The sequence below is a fragment of the Artemia sp. Qi Xiang Cuo genome, chromosome 16 (assembly GCF_049724085.1).
Source record: "Artemia sp. Qi Xiang Cuo chromosome 16, ASM4972408v1, whole genome shotgun sequence".
Classification (NCBI taxonomy): Eukaryota; Metazoa; Arthropoda; class Branchiopoda; order Anostraca; family Artemiidae; genus Artemia; species Artemia sp. Qi Xiang Cuo.
In genome coordinates, this window is record NC_142809.1 from 44872114 (window position 1) to 44894480 (window position 22367).

A 22367-nucleotide genomic window follows, 5' to 3' on the forward strand; every position below is an offset into this window, starting at 1 on the left:
TTTTTGACTCTCATTTAATGATTACAATTAATCGTATAGTAAATGTTTAGCTTGTGAATTAGCGTGCTTTCTCTTTTTTTCCAACTGTACGAGTACTCTCGTCAGTATGTTATGTTTCTATTTTTGACTGTCATTTAATGGTTACAATTAATCGTATAGTAAATGCTTAGCTTGTGAATAAGCATGCTTTCTCTTTTTTTTCAACTGCAGGAGTTTTCTTGTCAGTATGTTACGTTTTTATTTTTGAATCTCATTTAATGATTACAATTAATCGTATAGTAAATGCTTAGCTTATGAATAAGCATGCTTTCTTTTTTTTTACAACTGTACGAGTACTCTCGTCAGTATGTTATGTTTTTATTTTTGACTGTCATTTAATGATTACAATTAATCGTATAGTAAATGCTTAGCTTGTGAATAAGCATGCTTGCTCTTTTTATTCCAAGTGTGCCAGCATTCTTGTCAGTAGGTTATGTTTTTATTTTTGAATCTCTTTTAATTATTACAATTAATCGTATAGTAAAGGCTTAGCTTGTGAATAAGCATGCTTTCTCTTTTTATTCCAACTGTGCCAGTATTCACGTCAGTATGTTATGTTTTTATTTTTGACTTTCATTTAATGATTACAATTAATCGTATAGTAAATGCTTAGCTTGTGAATAAGCATGCTTTTTCTTTGTATTCCAACTGTGCCAGTATTCTCGTCAGTATGTTATGTTTTTATTTTTTACTCTTATTTAATGACTACAATTAATCGTATTGTAAATGCTTAGCTTGTGAATAAGCATGCTCTCTCTTTTTTTCAAACTGCAGGAGTTTTCTTATAAGTATGTTACGTTTTTATTTTTGACTCTCATTTAATGATTACAATTAATCGTATAGTAAATTCTTAGCTTGTGAATAAGCATACTTTCTCTTTTTATTCCAACTGTGCCAGTATTCTCGTCAGTATGTTATGTTTTTATTTTTGACTCTCGTTTAATGATTACAATTAATCGTATAGTAAATTCTTAGCTTGTGAATAAGCATGCTTTCTCTTTTTATTCCAACTTTGCCAGTATTCTCGTCAGTATGTTATGTTTTTATTTTTGACTCTCATTTAATGATTACAATTAATCGTATAGTAAATGCTTAGCTTGTGAATAAGCATGCCCTCTTTTTATTCCAACTGTGCCAGTATTCTTGTCAGAATGTTATGTTTTTACTTGTGACTCTCATTTAATGATTATAATTAATCGCATAGTAAATGCTTAGCTTGTGAATAAGCATGCTTTCTCATTTTATTCCAGCTGTGCCAGTATTCTCGTCAGTATGTTATGTTTTTATTTTTGACTCTCATTTAATGATTACAATTAATCGTATAGTAAATGTTTAGCTTGTGAATTAGCATGCTTTCTCTTTTTTTCCAACTTTACGAGTACTCTCGTCAGTATGTTATGTTTCTATTTTTGACTGTCATTTAATGGTTACAATTAATCGTATAGTAAATGCTTAGCTTGTGAATAAGCATGCTTGCTCTTTTTATTCCAACTGTGCCAGCATTCTTGTCAGTAGGTTATGTTTTTATTTTTGACTGTCATTTAATGATTACAATTAATCGTATAGTAAATACTTAGCTTGTGAATTAGCATGCTTTCTCTTTTTTTCCAACTGTACGAGTACTCTCGTCAGTATGTTATGTTTCTATTTTTGACTGTCATTTAATGGTTACAATTAATCGTAATGTAAATGCTTAGGTTGTGAATAAGCATGCTTTCTCTTTTTTTTCAACTGCAGGAGTTTTCTTGTCAGTATGTTACGTTTTTATTTTTGAATCTCATTTAATGATTACAATTAATCATATAGTAAATGCTTAGCTTGTGAAAAAGCATGCTTTCTCTTTTTATTCCAACTGTGCCAGTATTCTCGTCAGTATGTTATGTTTTTATTTTTTACTCTCATTTAATGATTACAATTAATCGTATAGTAAATGCTTAGCTTGTGAATAAGCATGCTTTTTTTTTTCAACTGCGGGGGTTTTCTTGTCAGTATGTTACGTTTTTATTTTTGAATCTCATTTAATGATTACAATTAATCATATAGTAAATGCTTAGCTTGTGAAAAAGCATGCTTTCTCTTTTTATTCTGGCTGTGCCAGTATTCTCGTCAGTATGTTATGTTTTTATTTTTGACTCTCATTTAATGATTACAATTAATCGTATAGTAAATGCTTAGCTTGTGAATTAGCATGCTTTCTCTTTTTTTCCAATTGTACGAGTACTCTCGTCACTATGTTATGTTTATATTTTTGACTGTCATTTAATGGTTACAATTAATCGTATAGTAAATGCTTAGCTTGTGAATAAGCATGCTTTCTCTTTTTTTTCAACTGCAGGAGTTTTCTTGTCAGTAAGTTACGTTTTAATTTTTGAATCTCATTTAATGATTACAATTAATCATATAGTAAATGCTTAGCTTGTGAAAAAGCATGCTTTCTCTTTTTGTTCCAACTGTGCCAGTATTCTCGTCAGTATGTTATGTTTTTATTTTTTACTCTCATTTAATGACTACAATTAATCGTATAGTAAATGCTTAGCTTATGAATAAGCATGCTTTCTCTTTTTTTCCAACTGTACGAGTACTCTCGTCAGTATGTTATGTTTTTATTTTTGACTTTCATTTAATGATAACAATTAATCGTATAGTAAATGCTTAGCTTGTGAATAAGCATGCTCTCTCTTTTTTTCAAACTGCAGGAGTTTTCTTGTCAGTATGTTACGTTTTTATTTTTGACTCTCATTTAATGATTACAATTAATCGTACAGTAAATTCTTAGCTTGTGAATAAGCATGCTTTCTCTTTTTATTCCAACTGTGGCAGTATTCTCGTCAGTATGTTATGTTTTTATTTTTGACTCTCGTTTAATGATTACAATTAATCGTATAGTAAATGCTTAGCTTGTGAATAAGCATGCTTTCTCTTTTTATTCCAACTGTGCCAGTATTCTTGTCAGAATGTTATGTTTTTAATTTTGACTCTCATTTAATGATTACAATTAATCGCATAGTAAATGCTTAGCTTGTGAATAAGCATGCTTTCTCATTTTATTCCATCTGTGCCAGTATTCTCGTCAGTATGTTATGTTTTTATTTTTGACTCTCATTTAATGATTACAATTAATCGTATAGTAAATGTTTAGCTTGTGAATTAGCATGCTTTCTCTTTTTTTCCAACTTTACGAGTACTCTCGTCAGTATGTTATATTTCTATTTTTGACTGTTATTTAATGGTTACAATTAGTTGTATAGTAAATGCTTAGCTTGTGAATAAGCATGCTTTCATTTTTTTTTCAACTGCAGGAGTTTTTTTGTCAGTATGTTACGTTTTTATTTTTGACTCTCATTTAATGATTACAATTAATCGTATAGTAAATGCTTAGCTTTTGAATAAGCATGCTTTCTCTTTTTTTGCAACCACAGGAGTTTTCTTGTCAGTATGTTAGGTTTTGTTTTTGGCTATCTTTTATTATGTCAATCATTCTTATAGTAAATACTCTGCTTGTGAATAAGCATGCTTTCTCTTTTTTCCAACTGCAGGAGTTTTCTTGTCAGTATTTTACATTTTTATTTTTGACTCTCATTTAATGATTACAATTAATCGTATAGTAAATGCTTAGCTTTTGAATAAGCATGCTTTCTCTTTTTTTGCAACCACAGGAGTTTTCTTGTCAGTATGTTAGGTTTTGTTTTTGGCTATCTTTTATTATGTCAATCATTCTTATAGTAAATACTCTGCTTGTGAATAAGCATGCTTTCTCTTTTTTCCAACTGCAGGAGTTTTCTTGTCAGTATTTTACATTTTTATTTTTGACTCTCATTTAATGATTACAATTAATCGTATAGTAAATGCTTAGCTTGTGAATAAGCTTGCTTTCTCTTATTTTGCAACCACAGGAGTATTCTTGTCAGTATGTTAGGTTTTGTTTTTGACTATCTTAAATGATGTCAATCCTTCTTATAGTAAATACTCTGCTTGTGAATAAGCATGCTTTCTCTTTTTTTCCAATTGCAGGAGTTTTCTTGTCAGTACATGGGTGTAGGCAGCATCTTGTGTAGGGGGGGCGCTTCTGTGATGGAGGGGGGAGGGATCTTACTAATACTTCCCGAGGTCCTTTGAATATAGGTCCTTAGAAACTAGTTATTCTATATTTCACTAAAACTCGGCCTTTAACATTTTCAATGTTCTACTTTTCCTGCAACAGTATAACATAAGAGACCCACTATCCTACTTCCAATTTCCAGAAAACATAAACACCACAAAAGTGATTTGACACAAATCATATTATGGCTAGATAACAGCTTCTTCTAAGAATTCAACTCAAAAGATTACAGTTGGGCAATATTAAATATTAAAATTGGTATAGGGGCCACGTCTAGCCAAAGCCAACAGTTTCAATACAAAAACATATGGGGCTTCTGGTGGATTATAAACGCTCTGACAGATTGCAGTGTATTTTTTTAAAAAGTCTGATCGTAATTAATACTTTTACCAAAAATTTCAGATTGAATCAGGTTTTATGGTGATTAACTCTGGAATTTTGTTCAATTTTGTCTGAAAGCCTACGCCTAATTACGAATACTAGAAAACTCGCGTTGTAAACTAACATTGTATTCTCTTATTATTTGCCTGTTTTTGGCAGCTTCAAAGACGTGCCATCTTCACCAGTTTGCTGTTAGTATTTTTTATCCTGTGGGATAGTGAACTCCCATGTTCGGCCACAATACCCAGGGTAAATTCGGCATGACGTACCAAGGTGTCCAAAGGTGGGCTATGCTTGTAAAAGCTGTGTAAACAGCATATTTAAAGGTTGAAGGCAAGCTTAATACCCAAAACTGTGTTATTTCTGGCGTTGTTTAATCCTGTCAGAACAGTAGGTGAACTGAAGTTCTTTTTTTTCTGTTAAATTTAATTCAAGATAAAATGATTAAAAGTAAAACAGAAGAGAAAAGAAAGAAAGGTGGCTGTAATCCAGAAGAAAACAAAATAGCAGTTCTTTCTGTCTTATTCTACAAGAAGTCAGTTGGATTCTCTGGAAGTACCATGGGTGTCCCTAGAGGAACGCTGCAAGACTACATAAAAAAAAGTTGAGAAGCCGACTATCCCTCTAAAAAGTCTGGACCTGAATTTCCTTACACCCTGTTACAACCCATGATCAATATTTAAAGAGGAACAAGCAAAAAGACTAAAAACTTACTTGAAAACGATAGCTTATATGCTTTCGACTGTATTTCCCTAGAAGCGTGTAAATTTGCATTCACTTATGCCATTATTAAGAGCATAAAAGTACCGGATAACGGAACTGCGAAGGTAGTGGAAACAGTGGAGGAATTACAGGTAAAGATTGGTACCGTGGTTTTATGGATTGACTTAAAACTCTATCAGTAAGAACTCCAATAAGTACAAGCCTATGACGGACAACTGCTTTCAACTGTAACAGAGTAGGAGCTTTCTTTAACAACCTGGATTGAGGCCTATATAAACACATGTTCAGACCACAAGACATTGGAAGTTTTGACGAATCAGGTCTGAAAAAATCCACTAGCCTGGTAAAAGCATTGCAGAGCATGGCCAGAAGTAGGTTGGGAAGGTCATGTCAGTAGAAAGAGGTCAGTTGACCATGATTTGTGCTTGTGTTAATGTGTTGGGAACACAGTCCCTCCTCTACTTATTTCCCCACAAAAACAGAGTCCGGAAATTTTACTCAGGGGAGCTTTACCAGGAACCATCACGATCAGCTCAGAAAATACTTTTTGCTGGATGACTGCCTCTCATTCTTTGCTTTACTTGCAGCATTTTATCAATCAAGTCAAACCCAAAAATCAACAGGAAAAAAAATATGAAAAACTCAGAAGTCCTCACTGACACCCCTATGAAAGAATGTATTACTGATAAGATAATAGCTGTATCTGCCAAAAAGCCCCAGTCCTGGAACGGAAGAAAGTCAGACAAGTGAAAAGACTAAAAAGCGAAAGGCGTGTCTCTGGCAACAAGAGTTACAGTTAGAGTGATGATTCTGACGTAGATGATCCTGTATACAAAAACTCTTCAGACTCCAGCATAGACATTGAAGACAAGCCCCCAATCAGCAACTTCTAATTTGACACTGAGAAGGTCAAGGCTGGTGATTACATTCTGATTGAGCTGAAGAGCAAGAAAAGGAATTCTGTTCACAATATTATCATTATCAAAAGTAGCGACTGAAGAACTTAAGGTCCTCTTTTGGAAGAAGATTGGAGCAAGAGACTTTGCGCTAACTGACGAGATGAATAGTGTCTTAAAGACAGAAGTTGAAATAAAACTGCCACCACTGAAAGGTAAAACACCAAGATTAGCGGATTGGCTTACTTTTGGTGTTGATCAGTCAATGTATAATTTGAAATTAATAATCTTTAGTTTTTTTTAAACCTTAATGAAAATTATTTTGTACTTTTTTATGCTGACTATATTCTTTCTTAATTTTATAGCCGAAAAACAAGCTTTAATGTTCCCCTGGTCACTTTTCTTTTTCTTTTGTCCGGTGGCACAACGTAAGGCAGAGACGACTGAACAAGTGCCGGGATGGCCCAGGTTTGGCACTCTTGACCACTTGGATAGAGAGGCATCCAGGTGGAAAAATGGCGGAGTATTTCTAATTGTCTTTTTCAAGGATGGTATTGAATGAGTTACTTTTGCTTTGACATGCTCAGCAACTTCTTATCGCTTGAATCAGTTCATGGAGAATTAAACAAGTCAAAATCAGCCGATCGTGGGCCAGTCTCCTATCTATATATCGGACCGAAAATAAATATTGAAAATCAAAACGTAAATGTTGATATCGCACGTTTTTATTTTTGACTCTCATTTAATGATTACAATTAATCGTATAGTAAATGCTTAGCTTGTGAATAAGCATGCTTTCTCTTTTTATTCTAACACTACGAGTATTCTCGTCAGTATGTTATGTTATTATTTTTGACTCTCATTTAATGATTACAATTAATCGTATAGTAAATGCTTAGCTTGTGAATCAGCATGCTTTCTCTTTTTTTTCCAACTGTACGAGTATTCTCGTCAGTGTGTTATGTTTTTATTTTTGACTTTCATTTAATGGTTACAATTAATCGTATACTAAATACTTAGCTTGTGAATAAGCATGCTTTCTCTTTTTTTGCAACCACGGGAGTTTTCTTGTCAGCATGTTAGGTTTTGTTTTTGACTATCTTTAATGATGTCAATCATTCTTATAGTAAATACTCTGCTTGTGAATAAGCATGCTTTTTTTTTTTTTCCAACTGCAAGAGTTTTCTTATCAGTATGTTAAGTTTTTATTTTTGACTCTCATTTAATGATTACAATTAATCGTATAGTAAATGCTTAGCTTGTGAATAAGCATGCTTTCTTTTTTTTTCAACTGTACGAGTATTCTCGTCATTATGTTATGTTTTTATTTTTGACTCTCATTTTATTATTACAATTAATCGTATAGTAAATGCTTAGCTTGTGAATAAGCATGCTTTCTCTTTTTTTCCAACTGTACTAGTATTCTCGTCAGTATGTTATGTTTTTTTTTACTGTCATTTAATGGTTACAATTAATCGCATATTAAATACTTAGCTTGTGAATAAGCATGCTTTCTCTTTTTTTGCAACCACGGGAGTTTTCTTGTCAGCATGTTAGGTTTTGTTTTTGACTATCTTTAATGATGTCAATCATTCTTATAGTAAATACTCTGCTTGTGAATAAGCATGCTTTTTTTTTTTTTCCAACTGCAAGAGTTTTCTTATCAGTATGTTAAGTTTTTATTTTTGACTCTCATTTAATGATTACAATTAATAATATAGTAAATGCTTAGCTTGTGAATAAGCCTGCTTTTTTTCCAACTGTACGAGTATTCTTGTCAGTATGTTATGTTTTTATTTTTGACTTTCATCTAATGATTACAATTAATCGTATAGTAAATGCTTAGCTTGTGAATAAGCATGCTTTCTCTTTTTTTCCAACTGCACGAGTATTCTCGTCAGTATGTTATGTTTTTATTTTTGACTGTCATTTAATGGTTACAGTTAATCGTATAGTAAATACTTAGCTTGTGAATAAGCATGCTTTCTCTTTTTTATCAACTACAGGAGTTTTCTTGTTAGTATGTTACGTTTTTATTTTTGACTCTCATTTAATGATGTCAATGATTCTTATAGTATGTTAGGTTTTGTTTTTGACTATCTTTAATGATGTCAATCATTATTATAGTAAATACTCTGTTTGTGAATAAGCATGCTTTCTCTTTTTTTGCAACAACAGGAGTTTTCTTGTCAGTATGTTACGTTTTTATTTTTGACTCTCATTTAATGATGTCAATGATTCTTATAGTAAATGCTTAGCTTGTGAATAAGCATACTTACTCTTTTTTTTCCAACTGTACGAGTATTCTCGTCAGTATGTTATGTTTTTATTTTTGACTCTTATTTAATGATTACAATAAGTCGTATAGTAAATGCTTAGCTTGTGAATACGCATGCTTTCTCTTTTTTTCCAACTGTACGAGTATTCTCATCAGTATGTTATGTTTTTATTTTTGACTGTCATTTAATGGTTAAAATTAATCGTAGAGTAAATGCTTACCTTGTGAATAAGCATGCTTTCTCTTTTTTTACAACCACAGGAAATTATCTTGTCAGTATGTTAGGTTTTGTTTTTGACTATCTTTAATGATGTCAATCATTCTTATAGTAAATACTCTGCTTGTGAATAAGATTGCTTTCTCTTTTTTTCCAACTGCAGGAGTTTTCTTGTCAGTATGTTACGTTTGTATTTTTGACTGTCATTTAATTATTACAATTAATCGTATAGTAAATGCTTAACTTGTGAATAAGCATGCTTTCTCTTTTTTTGCAACTGCAGGAATTTTCTTGTCAGTATGTTAGGTTTTGTTTTTGACTATCTTTAATTAGGTCAATCATTCTTATAGTAAATACTCTGCTTATGAATAAGCATGCTTTTCCTTTTTTTCCAACTGCAGGAGTTTTCTTGTCAGTATGTTAGGTTTTTATTTTTTAATCTCATTTAATTATTACAATTAATCGTATAGTAAATGCTTAGCTTGTGAATAAGCATGCTTTCTCTTTTTTTCCAACTGTACTAGTATTCTCGTCATTATGTTATGTTTTTTTTTACTGTCATTTAATGGTTACAATTAATCGCATAGTAAATTCTTAGCTTGTGAATAAGCATGCTTTCTCTTTTTTTGCAACCACGGGAGTTTTCTTGTCAGCATGTTAGGTTTTGTTTTTGACTATCTTTAATGATGTCAATCATTCTTATAGTAAATACTCTGCTTGTGAATAAGCATGCTTTTTTTTTTTTACAACTGCAGGAGTGTTCTCGTCAGTATGTTATGTTTTTATTTTTGACTGTCATTTAATTGTTACAATTAATCGTATAGTAAATACTTAGCTTGTGAATAAGCATGCTTTCTCTTTTTTGGCAACTACAGGAGTTTTCTTGTTAGTATGTTACGTTTTTATTTTTGACTCACATTTAATGATGTCAATGATTCTTATAGTATGTTAGGTTTTGTTTTTGACTATCTTTAATGATGTCAATCATTATTATAGTAAATACTCTGTTTGTGAATAAGCATGCTTTCTGGGTTTTTTTTGCAACAACAGGAGTTTTCTTGTCAGTATGTTACGTTTTTATTTTTGACTCTCATTTAATGATGTCAATGATTCTTATAGTAAATGCTTAGCTTGTGAATAAGCATGCTTTCTCTTTTTTATCCAACTGTGCGAGTATTCTCGTCAGTATGTTATGTTTTTATTTTTGACTCTTATTTAATGATTACAATAAATCGTATAGTAAATGCTTAGCTTGTGAATAAGCATGCTTTCTCTTTTTTTCCAACTGTACGAGTATTCTCATCAGTATGTTATGTTTTTATTTTTGACTGTCATTTAATGGTTCAAATTAATCGTATAGTAAATGCTTAGCTTGTGAATAAGCATGCTTTCTCTTTTTTTACAACCACAGGAAATTATATTGTCAGTAAGTTAGGTTTTGTTTTTGACTATATTTAATGATGTCAATCATTCTTATAGTAAATACTCTGCTTGTGAATAAGCATGCTTTCTCTTTTTTTCCAACTGCAGGAGTTTTCTTGTCAGTATGTTACGTTTGTATTTTTGACTGTCATTTAATTATTACAATTAATCGTATAGTAAATGCTTAGCTTGTGAATAAGCATGCTTTCTCTTTTTTTGCAACTACAGGAGTTTTCTTGTCAGTATCTTAGGTTTTTTTTTTACTATCTTTAATGAGGTCAATCATTCTTATAGTAAATACTCTGCTTGTGAATAAGCATGCTTTTCCTTTTTTTCCAGCTGCAGGAGTTTTCTTGTCAGTATGTTAGGTTTTTATTTTTTACTCTCATTTAATGATTACAATTAATCGTATAGCAAATGCTTAGCTTGTGAATAAGCATGCTTGCTCTTTTTTTTTGCAACTACAGTAGTTTTCTTGTCAGTATGTTACGTTTTTATGTTTGACTCTCATTTAATGATTACAATTAATCGTATAGTAAATGTTTAGCTTGTGAATAAGCAAGGTTTCTCTTTTTTTTCCAACTGCAAGAGTTTTCTTGTCAGTATGTTACATTTTTATTTTTGACTCTCATTTAATGATTATAATTAATCGTATAGTAAATGTCTAGCTTGTGAATAAGCATGCTTTCTCTTTTTTGCAACTACAGGAGTTTTCTTGTCAGTATGTTAGGTTTTGTTTTGACTATCTTTAATGATGTCAATCATTCTTATAGTAAATACTCTGCTTGTGAATAAGTATGCTTTCCCTTTTTTCCCAACTGCAGGAGTTTTCTTGTCATTTTGTTAGGTTTTTATTTTTTACTCTCATTTAATGATTACAATTAATCGTATAGTAAATGCTTAGCTTGTGAATAAGCATGCTTTCTCTTTTTTTCCAACTGCAGGAGCTTTCTTGTCAGTATGTTACGTTTTTATTTTTGACTCTAATTTAATGATTAAAATTAATTGTATAGCAAATGCTTAGTTTCTGAATAAGTATGCTTTCTCTTTTTTCCAACTGCAGGAGTTTTTTTTCCAGTATGCTACGTTTATATTTTTGACTGTCACGTAATGGTTTCAGTTAATCGTATAGTAAATGTTGTATTTGTGAATAAGCAGGCTTTCTCTTTTTTTGCAATCACAGCAGTTTTCTTGTCTGTCAGTTAGGTTTTGTTTTTGACTATCTTTAATTATTTCGATCATTCTTATAGTAAATGCTTATGAATAAGCATGCTTTCTCTTTTTTTTGCAACTGCAGGAGTTTTCTTGTCATTATGTTAGGTTTTTATTTTTGACTCTAATTTAATGATTAATATTAATCGTATAGTAAATGCTTAGCTTGTGAATAAGCATGCTTTCTCTTTTTTTGCAACTACAGGAGTTTTCTTGTCAGTAGGGTACGTTTTTATTTTTGACTCTCATTTAATGATTAAAATTAATTGTATAGCAAATGCTTAGCTTGTGAATAAGCATGCTTTCTCTTTTTTCCAACTGCAGGAGTTTTCTTGCCAGTATGTTACGTTTTTAATTTTGACTGTCACGTAATGGTTTTAATTAATAGTATAGTAAATGTTGTACTTGTGAATAAGCACGCTTTCTCTTTTTTGCAATCACAGGAGTTTTCTTGTCTGTATGTTAGGTTTTGTTTTTGACTATCTTTAATGATTTCAATCATTCTTATAGTAAATGCTTAGCTTGTGAATAAGCATGCTTTCTATTTTTATGCCATTACAGAAGTTTTTTGTCGGTTTCATGTTCTTCAGTCCCAGTTCCAGACCCGGTACCAAATCCTCCGGATTAATTTTTCCCATAAATTTTCTTCTGAAATAAAGCAAAGATCAGTCATCCCGTAGCCAATTACTGAAGAAACATTAGGCTTCTTTTCTTCAGGTGGAAAATATAGGCTATTATTAGATAAATAATACCTTCAGGAGCGCTTTTTTGAAAGATTAATCGGAATCCAACAGGATGGGGCGTTAGAAGTCTAGTCTTGGCTTCGTGCACGGGCTAATTTATCTTCTTAAGGGTAGAATTTAGTGTTGGGGGAAAAAATGTTCTAGTTAGATTTTGTGCTAAGAGGCACTTTCCAGATTTCAAATTGCTTTAGAAGATGTCGATAATGATCAACAATCAAAGTGCAGAAATGTAAAGTGCCAAACAAAAATTTTGTCAAAAATCATTTTATGTCAAAAAATGTTGACATAAATGATAAGTATAATAAGATTACTTTTTGGTTTCGATCTTGAATGAACTTATGATGAGCTCTTTAAGGTCTTTGCTGAAGCAACCTTGTTCTAATTTTTGTGTCGTTTTGTAAAATTAATTCACATAAAATCTATATAGTGGAATTTTGTTTCGCTTTTCGTTTCGACTTGAAAATGGCCTTGGAATAACGTAGAAATGACCTTAAAATAACCATTCGAGGTCATCGCTGGAACATAAAAATTTGTAAAAAATGTTCTAGAAAAATAAGTTTTCAAAGAAATATAAGAACGATATTAAAACTTGTTTTTGAAAAAAAATTTAACATATCATATCAACTAGAAATAAAAAAATGTTAAGACCGTCTACAAGGCATGCTGAATAAGCATTTTTAAATACTAAGTTGATTTAGCATAGTCAAAAGTTAATATAAATATGCCTCTGGGGATGAAATGAAACTTTTCGGGGGAATTTTCTGTGGGGGTAATTTTCATGGGGTGAATTTTCTGTGGAGAGGAAAGTTCCCAGGGAATTTTCCAGGAGAATTTTGGCACGGGGGTTACAGGGGATTTCCGACACTATTTAAAAAACGGTTAGAAATTAAATTAAATTTTTTTTTCAAATGAAAGTAAGGAACAACATTAAAAGTTTAAGCGAACAGAAATCATTCTGGAGGGGAAGGATGACCCTCCCTTACCCTTCAATATTTACGCTCAAGTCTTAAAGTTGTTTAAAAATACGACTCATTCAAATTTAAATTTTCTTTTTGCTTTAGGAGTCATTCTTAAAGAACTGGGTCCAAGAGTCAAACTTTAGCATAGAGATTGAGGGACGAGGAAGGGGCATCCCAAAAAAAGTTCAGGTCATGTCCAGAGACATAGCTATTGGACCTTTAAAATATTGTGAATCGAATGGCTATCTCATAGTTTTGATCAGATGTATGGAGAAAAGAGGGCATAGGAGGGGGGCTAGCTGCCCAATAATATTTTTAGTCACTTATAAAGGGCACTAAACCTGTAATTTCTGTTGGAATGAGTGCTCTTTTGATCTTGTAGAACCACTGGTTCTATACGATTACCCAGGAAAAAATAAAAAAATAAAACAAATAAATAAGCATCCGTGATATTTCTTTTCGTCAAAAATAAAAAATACCACATTGTTGTAGATAGGAGCGTAAAACCTCTATATTATGGTTCTCTGATATACTGAGTCTGTTGGTATGATTTTCATTAAGATTGCTTGACTTCTGGGGGTGTTCCTCCCCCCTTTTGAAAATAAGGAAAATTTTTCTCAGGTTTGTATCTTTTGATGGGTAACATTAAGCTTAATGGAATTTATTTTAATGATTCAGCAAAAAGTCGTATTTTTATTACTAATTGTAGTGAAATTTTCTTTTTTAGATTTTCAGTTACTATTGGACCAAGTCACTCTTTGCTTACAGTTCATTATCACGAATTGTTTGAAGATACTCTAGAGAACCATTTATCTGGGCTAGATATGGCATGAAAGCGAGTAAGCCCACCGGAATGGTGACTACACTCCTATATATCTTAATTCTCCTTTGAACTGTTATTGAAAACCATCTTCTTCCTGATCCTCACCAACACCCGTTAAATAGGTGATATGTATTTTGCCAGTAAGCAACACTGGATTTAGCAAAACACTAGAGTTACCAATATGATCTGCAATTGTAATAAAAAATCGTCTTACGAATCTATAATCGTTTCTAAGAGAGTACCTGACCACCTAGTCTTTATTGGCTCGATAAGGCACCAAAAAGCAGTATACATTCGTGCCATATCTGGAATGGTTTAGCGAGCTTGGAAACTTGAGGGATCTTTTTACATCAACATCGTCATTTAAACGGTAAAAATAAGTAAATAAATAAAATTTCCCTTCAAAACCGATTGTAACCAAGTGATAACGATATTATTAAAAGAAAATAAAGCGAAAAAAATAATTTTGACTACTTAGATTTAGTAGGCCTGTATTGTTTAAATAATTTTATTTTTGTCTTTCTGTGTAATTTATTTTATTTGTCATTCGACCGGTATAAAAGCTTGATTTTAAGATAACTTAGCCTTTGAAGTATAATTGACTTGCTAATATTTACTAATTCTACTATTACTATATATAATTGCATTGCTACTTTTTATAAATCTTTCTGTTACTATGGTTGACACCACTGCTTCCATTCCACTGATGTGGAGATAAAGTATTTAAGTGCAAAAAATAGAATAGAATTATTGTAGGACATAATCCGAAAGTAAGTATTTTATCGTGCTTACTATTTGAATAAGAATGTTAACAAAATTGATTCTTACGCTATATTACCAGTGTTTCACTTCAAATTTTTTCAATCCCTAAAAGGGTGGTGAAAAATCTCTAAAAGTTTCCGACTTCTTTCCAAGTTACAAGTTAAGACTTAATAAGTCTTGAAATAAGTCTTGAGGTGGGCTGACTTTTAATAGCATTTGTTCAAGACGACTTATTTTGCAACTCAAGACCTTTTACCTGTACCAAAAAATCTTCTTTTGACGTTTAAAACACCGCCTTGTATTTTAAACGTCTTTACGACATTAAACGTCAAACGACCGTGTATTTATCGACTAGTTAAGTTCGGTTTGATTTGAAGATTCCGGGTCCATATCTGATATTCTGGACCATTTGAATATATTTTACTTATTTGTCTGTCTTTGCCATTATTTTTTCCTTCTCTATTACTACTTTTGCAACACCCTCGTTTTTATTCAAATTGGTACGAAAGATTTGCATGAATGGTATCCAACAGGTTACTTTTTCAAGCATTATTTTTTTTTTAGTGTTTTTATATTGAGTTGTTAATTTGAAGAAAAGTATACTAGCAAAAATAAATCACTTATAGCTTGATTTAAGGACAGCGCCTGCATTTTGATCTTTTGAATTATTCGATTGTAACTATAGTAGACTGCTATCTGCCTCAGAGTTTTCCAGAAAATCTCGAATGTAGACGCACTTTAATTTCTATACAGAAGAATTTAATGAGAATTACCAAATAACAAGATTTAAGAGAAAGTACCAAATACTAAGATTAATGCCCGGAGTCACCATTGTCGTCCCCATCCCCATTGTCTTTCCCAATGCCTAAAAAAGTGACGCATTGGGACGCAGTCGCATCGGGTTTCACACCCTTCATTTTTTTTTTAAACTCTCCCCATACTTGACAGAAATCGTCGCAGCCAAAGTTACGTTTTTGAGCCCATTCCTCTTTATATTTTTTACTGTTTTCAGAACGCTGAAAAGTCTTTCCACAACGACAATTGAGCAGGGAAGTCCAGAAATAAACCGAATGACATGAAAAACGCTAGTGAACTTTTGCATTCCACTTGGCGTCTTGATGGATGCCACCCAGTTCCAAAAATCAAACATTCAGTCCTTCCATGTTGTTTATTTGTTTCAAATTTCGCGGATCTATACAATTTCAACAAAAACAAGAACGTTTGTCAATCGCTTTTGCTAAACCCCCGCCGTTGCATCTAAAATTACTATTTCAGTAACGGAAACTCACAAGTTTGGCAAGGAAGAAAGTGGAAAATCTAAATTTAAACTAGAAATAAAGTGCTAAGGTAGGTCTAAAAATATTAGAGGAGAAACATATCTACTCTAAAATATAGTAGAAATGGGCAAAGAGAAAAACAGATTAATTGTTCTGTAAAGATTGTTGCAAATATAAAGATTGTTGCTAGGCCGAGACAAGTTAGATATCAGTGTATTTTTGGTATTTAGTGTTTTATTAATTTAAGGTTGTATTTTGTCTGTTTCTGCCTTCCTGTCTCTTGCAAGTAGAAGTTGACCGTGACCACGACCTGACAGCAAATGAGGAGTTACTTTGGGGGAGTCACGCAACCGGAATGCCTATAATTGGGACTTGGAAGATAAGAGGAGGCAAAAGACACAACTCGTGGACAGTTCAGCTTTGGAACTGACTGTGACTAGAGTGGTTAGAAGACTGCCGTTGAAATGTTCGAGTAGCCACCACTATCTTTTCATAGACGGTGAGCTGAGAGAGTTTAACAATAACCTCCAAACCACCTGAGAGTTCGAGTATACCTCCACTATCCAACCATAGGCGGTAAGCTTGAAGAGTGTAGCAGCCACCTCCAAGTCAACCGCAGCAGCTCGTTGCAAGTTGAATATAGCTTGGATTCTTCACAACGTCAAAAGTACGTATCAAAAGGAAGACCAAGATTGTTCACGAGTGTGTATTAGCATTGTATGTTGTTTATTTGCTAATTAAATTAGTTTTGGCAACATCTTGAGTAGATACGAACTTTGCCTACCACACTACCAATGGTCTTGTCCTGGTGGGGGCTTGATCACCCCCACTGGGAACTGGTAAGACGGTATTTCCTGAGAGAAATACCACACACTTTACAGTTCCCTGGTAAAATTGTACTTTGATTTCTAAGCCCAGTCAAATCATTTCTCATTTCTTGAGAGACAATTAAACATGCCTTTTTTAAAACCTGGGTAATTGTGAAATTTACAAGTGAAATTTGTAGCTAGTAAAAACAAAAAAAGGACGAAAAGTGTTTTTGTTACAACATTAGTCTCTCTGTTTTCGTATTTTTTTTATTTTTTTTATCTGATTATGTTTTACTTGGGTATGTAAAGGAAACATAAATAATCAGTGTTTAATTTTAGATGTCGCTACAAAAATTTTTGAATAAGTGAGAAGAATTTTGGCTTTTTTAAAATCAGTGTTTGACTTTAGTAGCATTCAAGACTGAATTTACGGAAAAGGAAATAATTTGTAGTTTGCTGTATCCTTCAGGTAACTGAAGCTGAAAGAGATGAACTTCACTGAGGCAAATCAAATCAGCTCCAAGAAAAAGAAGTATTCTGTAACCATCTGAAATTTCATGGGACATTTCTAGAATATAAATTTTGAATCGATCCTCCAGAGGTGAAAAAATCAAAAATTCTTGGAGAAAGTGGCAAAATATAAAGTAGAAAGGAAATCAATCAGTTCCACTTTGTCAAAATGCACATTTTTTTGATCTAGCACTAGAGCAGCTAACTATATAATATGTATGAATCCCAGAATCCCATTCAAAAAAAAAAAAAAAAAATTCAATATCAGAGGCAACGTCCTAGCATTCCCTATAGTAAAGGGTGATAATGTTTCTATTTAGTCTCATTGTTTATATTTTTCCCAGAAAAACCTAGTATGATAGAGGTGGTCGTGTAAACTTCGGAGAGGGTTCCTTCACGGGAAGTTGAAACTTCTACTTCCCTTTTTAAGAATCAAAAGTAATCAGAGAGTAACCCTCCAACCCCTTTTCCCTCCAAAGACCTCGGACGAAAATTTTTATATAGCCATTTTGTTCAAAATAGTCCAAAGGTCAAATAACTATGCTTCCAGGGTTGACCTAAGCCCCCACAGCCCACAGACAACAGATGTAAGTTATACAAGTTGCCCATTGCTTACGCGTAACGTTTTTTACAAGGAAAAGGGGGTATGTCTGATCCTGGGTCTCCAAAAAAGCTTAAGGTATAAAGATGAAACTCTAAGGAAATGTTGGGAGGAGTGCTGAACAAAATCAAAAAGCACCATTTACATGATGGTTGGCAAAAGGGCTTATCAGCAATATTTAATTTACGATTAAAGTTATTAAGTTGAAACTTTCAAGGTATTTTGAGGGGATATTGAAGAGTGATTGGACCTGAATTGAAACTTCCATGGTATGTTTGGGGGTATGTTGATGAGTTATCGCAGGGCAACCATCGCAACTGCCATTTTTAGACGCCCTCCCCTAAACGCTGATTGAAATTACAGAAAAGTCCTTTTATTCAAAAATAGTCAAAAGTTGTAACATCTATGCATGCAGGGATACCATGCCACCCACAGCCCCGAGACAAGGATTGTAAATGATGTGTTTTGCACATTTTTTACAGGCAGGATTTATCATGGGGAACAGGGGAATGTTTGATTTCTAGGCTGAAGGGTGTTAAGGTGAAACTTGGTGGAATGTTGAAGGGTATATCGAACCAAATCAACAGACACTATGTGTATCTAGTTTATAAAAAAGGCATTTGTGCAAAATCACAGTAATTGCTGAGAGTAATAAATTTAAACTATCAAGGCATGTTGAGGAGGATGTAGAACAAAATAAAAACACGATATGTAGGATGATTATCAAAAGGGTCTATCAGAAATAACCAGGGAACGGCTGTGATTATTATGTTAATACTTGCAGGACATGGTAGGGAGGATGTTGAAGAGTGATTGGAGGGCTGCCAGCCTCCTTGTCTTTTTTAAATGGCCTCCTCAACACTAATAGAAATTTTGAACAACCATTGTTTTAAATAGTCAAAAGGTCTAACAGGTAAAAATTATCGGGGGTTAGATGAGTTGTGAGGAAAGTAGACATGGTAGGAGCAGTTATTGTAGTGGCAATAGTGATAAGAAATTACGGTAGGAGTTGTCTTAATAGGAGTACCAGTAGTAGAGGTAATAGTAGGGAGGGTGGGAGCAGTAGCAATACGAGTAGCAGTGATAGGTACAGTTATGGTACTAGTGATAAGAAGTAGACGTTTTCGAATCGGTGGTGATAAGAATATGCGTTGTAGGGTCAATTATTTAATGTGGATATTAATTTTACTTATTTCCGTGTTCTTGTGTGAAGTTTTACATTGGCAGAACCCATCAACAGCTGAGGAAACGATTACATGAACACAAGATTTCACTTGATAAATCTCTGAGATTTGAAAGTAAAAATTATGATTTTTGTTCTGTCTCGGCTCCCCATATTTTTGGAAATTCAAGTCATTTAGATCTTTTTGATGAGACAACTTTAAAATCCACAGCAAATGGCTTACCACAATCTTTTAGGGATGCAATTGGACTTAAAAAGTACACAAATAGAAACTTTGATATAATTAGAGACACTAGAGATATTCCCATAGCCCAATTTACTATGAATTAATATTTTTTCCTCAGTTTAAATCAAGATCATCCGTCTGCACTATCAATAAAAATCATGTTAGTAGGCAAGCTAAGCAGAAAGTCAATTGCTAAGCAGAAGGTTTTCTCCAATCTAATTTGTAAATTAGATTCTGGCTTGGTTATTTCCTTGTTTAGTTCAGTACTACTTCTGCTCTGTTGGAGTTCACTTCAAAAGGTAATTATTTTTTTTCTTAGCCCTGAGGACGGCTTAGCCCTGAGGAAATCTGCTTTTGTCGTTTTCGCTTCTTTTCTGTCCACTGGATGATAGTACCCTCGCTTTTTCATTTTTTTTTTTTTTTTTAAGTTTTTTCTAATGTATAGCCAGCGTGGCCTTAGAATATATTTAGAGATATCACTTACTAGATTTTCAAGTGTTGCCACCAAACCTTTTGAAAACCTTAAGTCTTAAGCCTAGTTCTACAAAACTCAATCCTCAAAAGGCACTTATCGCTACCGCTCCCACCCTGACTACTATTACCACGACCCTCTATTACCTCTACTACTAGCAGACCTATCAAGACAACTTCATATCATTATTGGCGCTACAGTATCCGTTCCTAAACTCTGGCTAAACCACAGCTCTTCTAAACTCCAATTGATCCTACTCAAACTGTCACTGCTGCTTTTACACCTACAACTCCCATTGTTCCTCCTTTACTTTTCTTTCTATAACTACGGCAATTCGACAACATCATCTATAACTCTCGAATACCACCTTTACTACTCGCATATTCTATCTTTATTAGGCCTACTCCTACATTGATCTCTCCTACGTTGACTACATTCAATGTAATTGCCACAAAAACTACTGCTGCAACCCAGATTACTATACCAAAGTTTTTCCTAATGGCCATACGTTTCTCAACTACTCTAATCATGTCGATCAAACAGTTCATGGTAACGAACTCTAAGATAAGCGACCTGGCTGAATAGTAGCCGAACATGTAAAAAATTGAAATTTTGATACCAATAGAATCTATTGGTATCAAAATATATTTAAATATATTTAAAAATATATATTTAAAATAAGCATAAAAATTCGATTCTTTTGATGTATCTATTGAATAGATACATCAAAACAATCAAATTTTTATGCTTATTTTAAATATGTAAGTTTCATCGAGTTTAGTCTTACCCATCAAAGTTACGAGCCTAAGAAAATGTGCATTATTTTTGAAATAAGGGAGAGACACCCCCTAAAAGTCATAGAATCTCAATGAAAATCTCACCATCAGATTCAGGGTATCAGACCTGTCGAGCTTTAATCTCCTCTATTCAAAAAATGTGGAATTTTGTACTTTTGCCACAAGAAAGTTCACGAATACGTGATTTATTCCTTCTTTTTTTTACCAAGGGTGATCGTATCGATTCAGTGGTCCTAGAATGTCACAAGAGGGTACATTCAAACGGAAATTAAAATTTCTAGTACCCTTTTTAAGTGACCAAGAAATTGGAGGGCAACTAGGCCCCCTCCAACGCTCATTTTTCCAACAGTCACTGGATTAAAGTTTTGAGATAGCCATTTTTGATATATTGTTATATACTTCACTTACCTTGGTCGTTTTATTAGTAAAGATGGTGGGAGCAGTGAAGATGTTAAGAGTAGAATAGCCAAGGCTCAGGGTGTTTTTTCACAGTTAAAAAAACGTTTGGAAGAATAGGAAGATAAGTCTGCAAACATAGATCAGAATATTAGAGGCTACAGTGATGACAGTGGTCAAATATGGCTATGAAGCATTTTGCTCAGAAAAGCAGATGAAGATTTGCTAGATGTTTTCCAGAAAAATTGCTTAAGGATTGTTCTGGGTACCCCGCTGACTGACCGTATTTCAAACAATAGGCGATACGAAAAATGTGGTTCAATACCGCTCTCTAGGGCTATAATGAAAGAAAGGTTGAGGTGGCTAGGGCACGCTGTGCTGATGAAGGATAACAGATTGTCGAAGATTGTTCTTTTCGGCTAATCGTGTAGGAGTAAACAGAAACAGGTCATCCTTGTCTGGGGTGGGAGGACGTCATAAAGAAAGATTTAAAGGAAATATGAACTTCGTGGGTGGGTGTAAAAAGGGAGGCTTTGGATAGATTGGGATGGAGGAGGAGCGTGCGTAGCTGTGTTGGCCTCACACAGCTTGGTGCTGCGGTGAGTTTTTAGCAGTAGTAGTAAAAGTACTAAAAATATTTTAGCGTAAAGAGCGAGGTATTGACGAGAAGGTGAACCCCCTTATATACGTAATAATTTATGTTCGTTTTAAATGTTAGTATTGCTCCTTAATTTCAGTTGAAAAAACTTCTTTGTTTTTTTTTCTGATCGTTTTTTAAATAAAGCTGAGAAAACCGGTGCCCCCTTAATAGAAACTTATCTCCCCCCTTGGAGCGATCCTCCCACGTAACCCCCATCCCCTGAATCCTAACACCCCTACCAGAGAAAATCCCCTCTGAAAACGTCTGTAAACTTCATAATAACCAATACTACATGTAAACAATGGGCAAAGTTCATAACTTGCAGCCCTTCCCCAGGGGACTGTGGGGGATTAAGTCGTTCTCAGAGACACTGTCATTATTTGTTTCGACTATGCTGAAAACTATGTCAAAAATGGCTATCTCAAAACTTTAATCCGGTGACTTTGGGAAAAATCAGCGTGGGAGGGGGCCTAGTTGCCCTCCAAATTTTGGTCACTTAAAAAGGGCACTAAAACTTTAAATTTTTGTTTGAATGTACCCTCTTGTCAAAGAGTTCGTGGTAACGAACCGTAAATAGGGAGCGACCCGGCTCAATAGTAAACGAAACTCTAAAAAACGGAATTTTGATACCAATAGATACATCAAAAGAATCAGATTTCTATGCTTATTTCAAATATATAAGTTTTATCAAGTTTAGTCTTAAAAATTGCCTTATTTTCGAAAAAAAGGGGGAAACAACCCCTAAAAGCCATGGAACTTTAATGAAAACACACCATCAGATTCAGCGTATCAGAGAACCCTACTATAGAAGTTTCAAGCTCCTATCTACAAAAATGTGAAATTTTGTATTTTTTGCCAGAAGAAAGATCACGGATGCATCTTTATTTGCTTGTTTGTTTTTT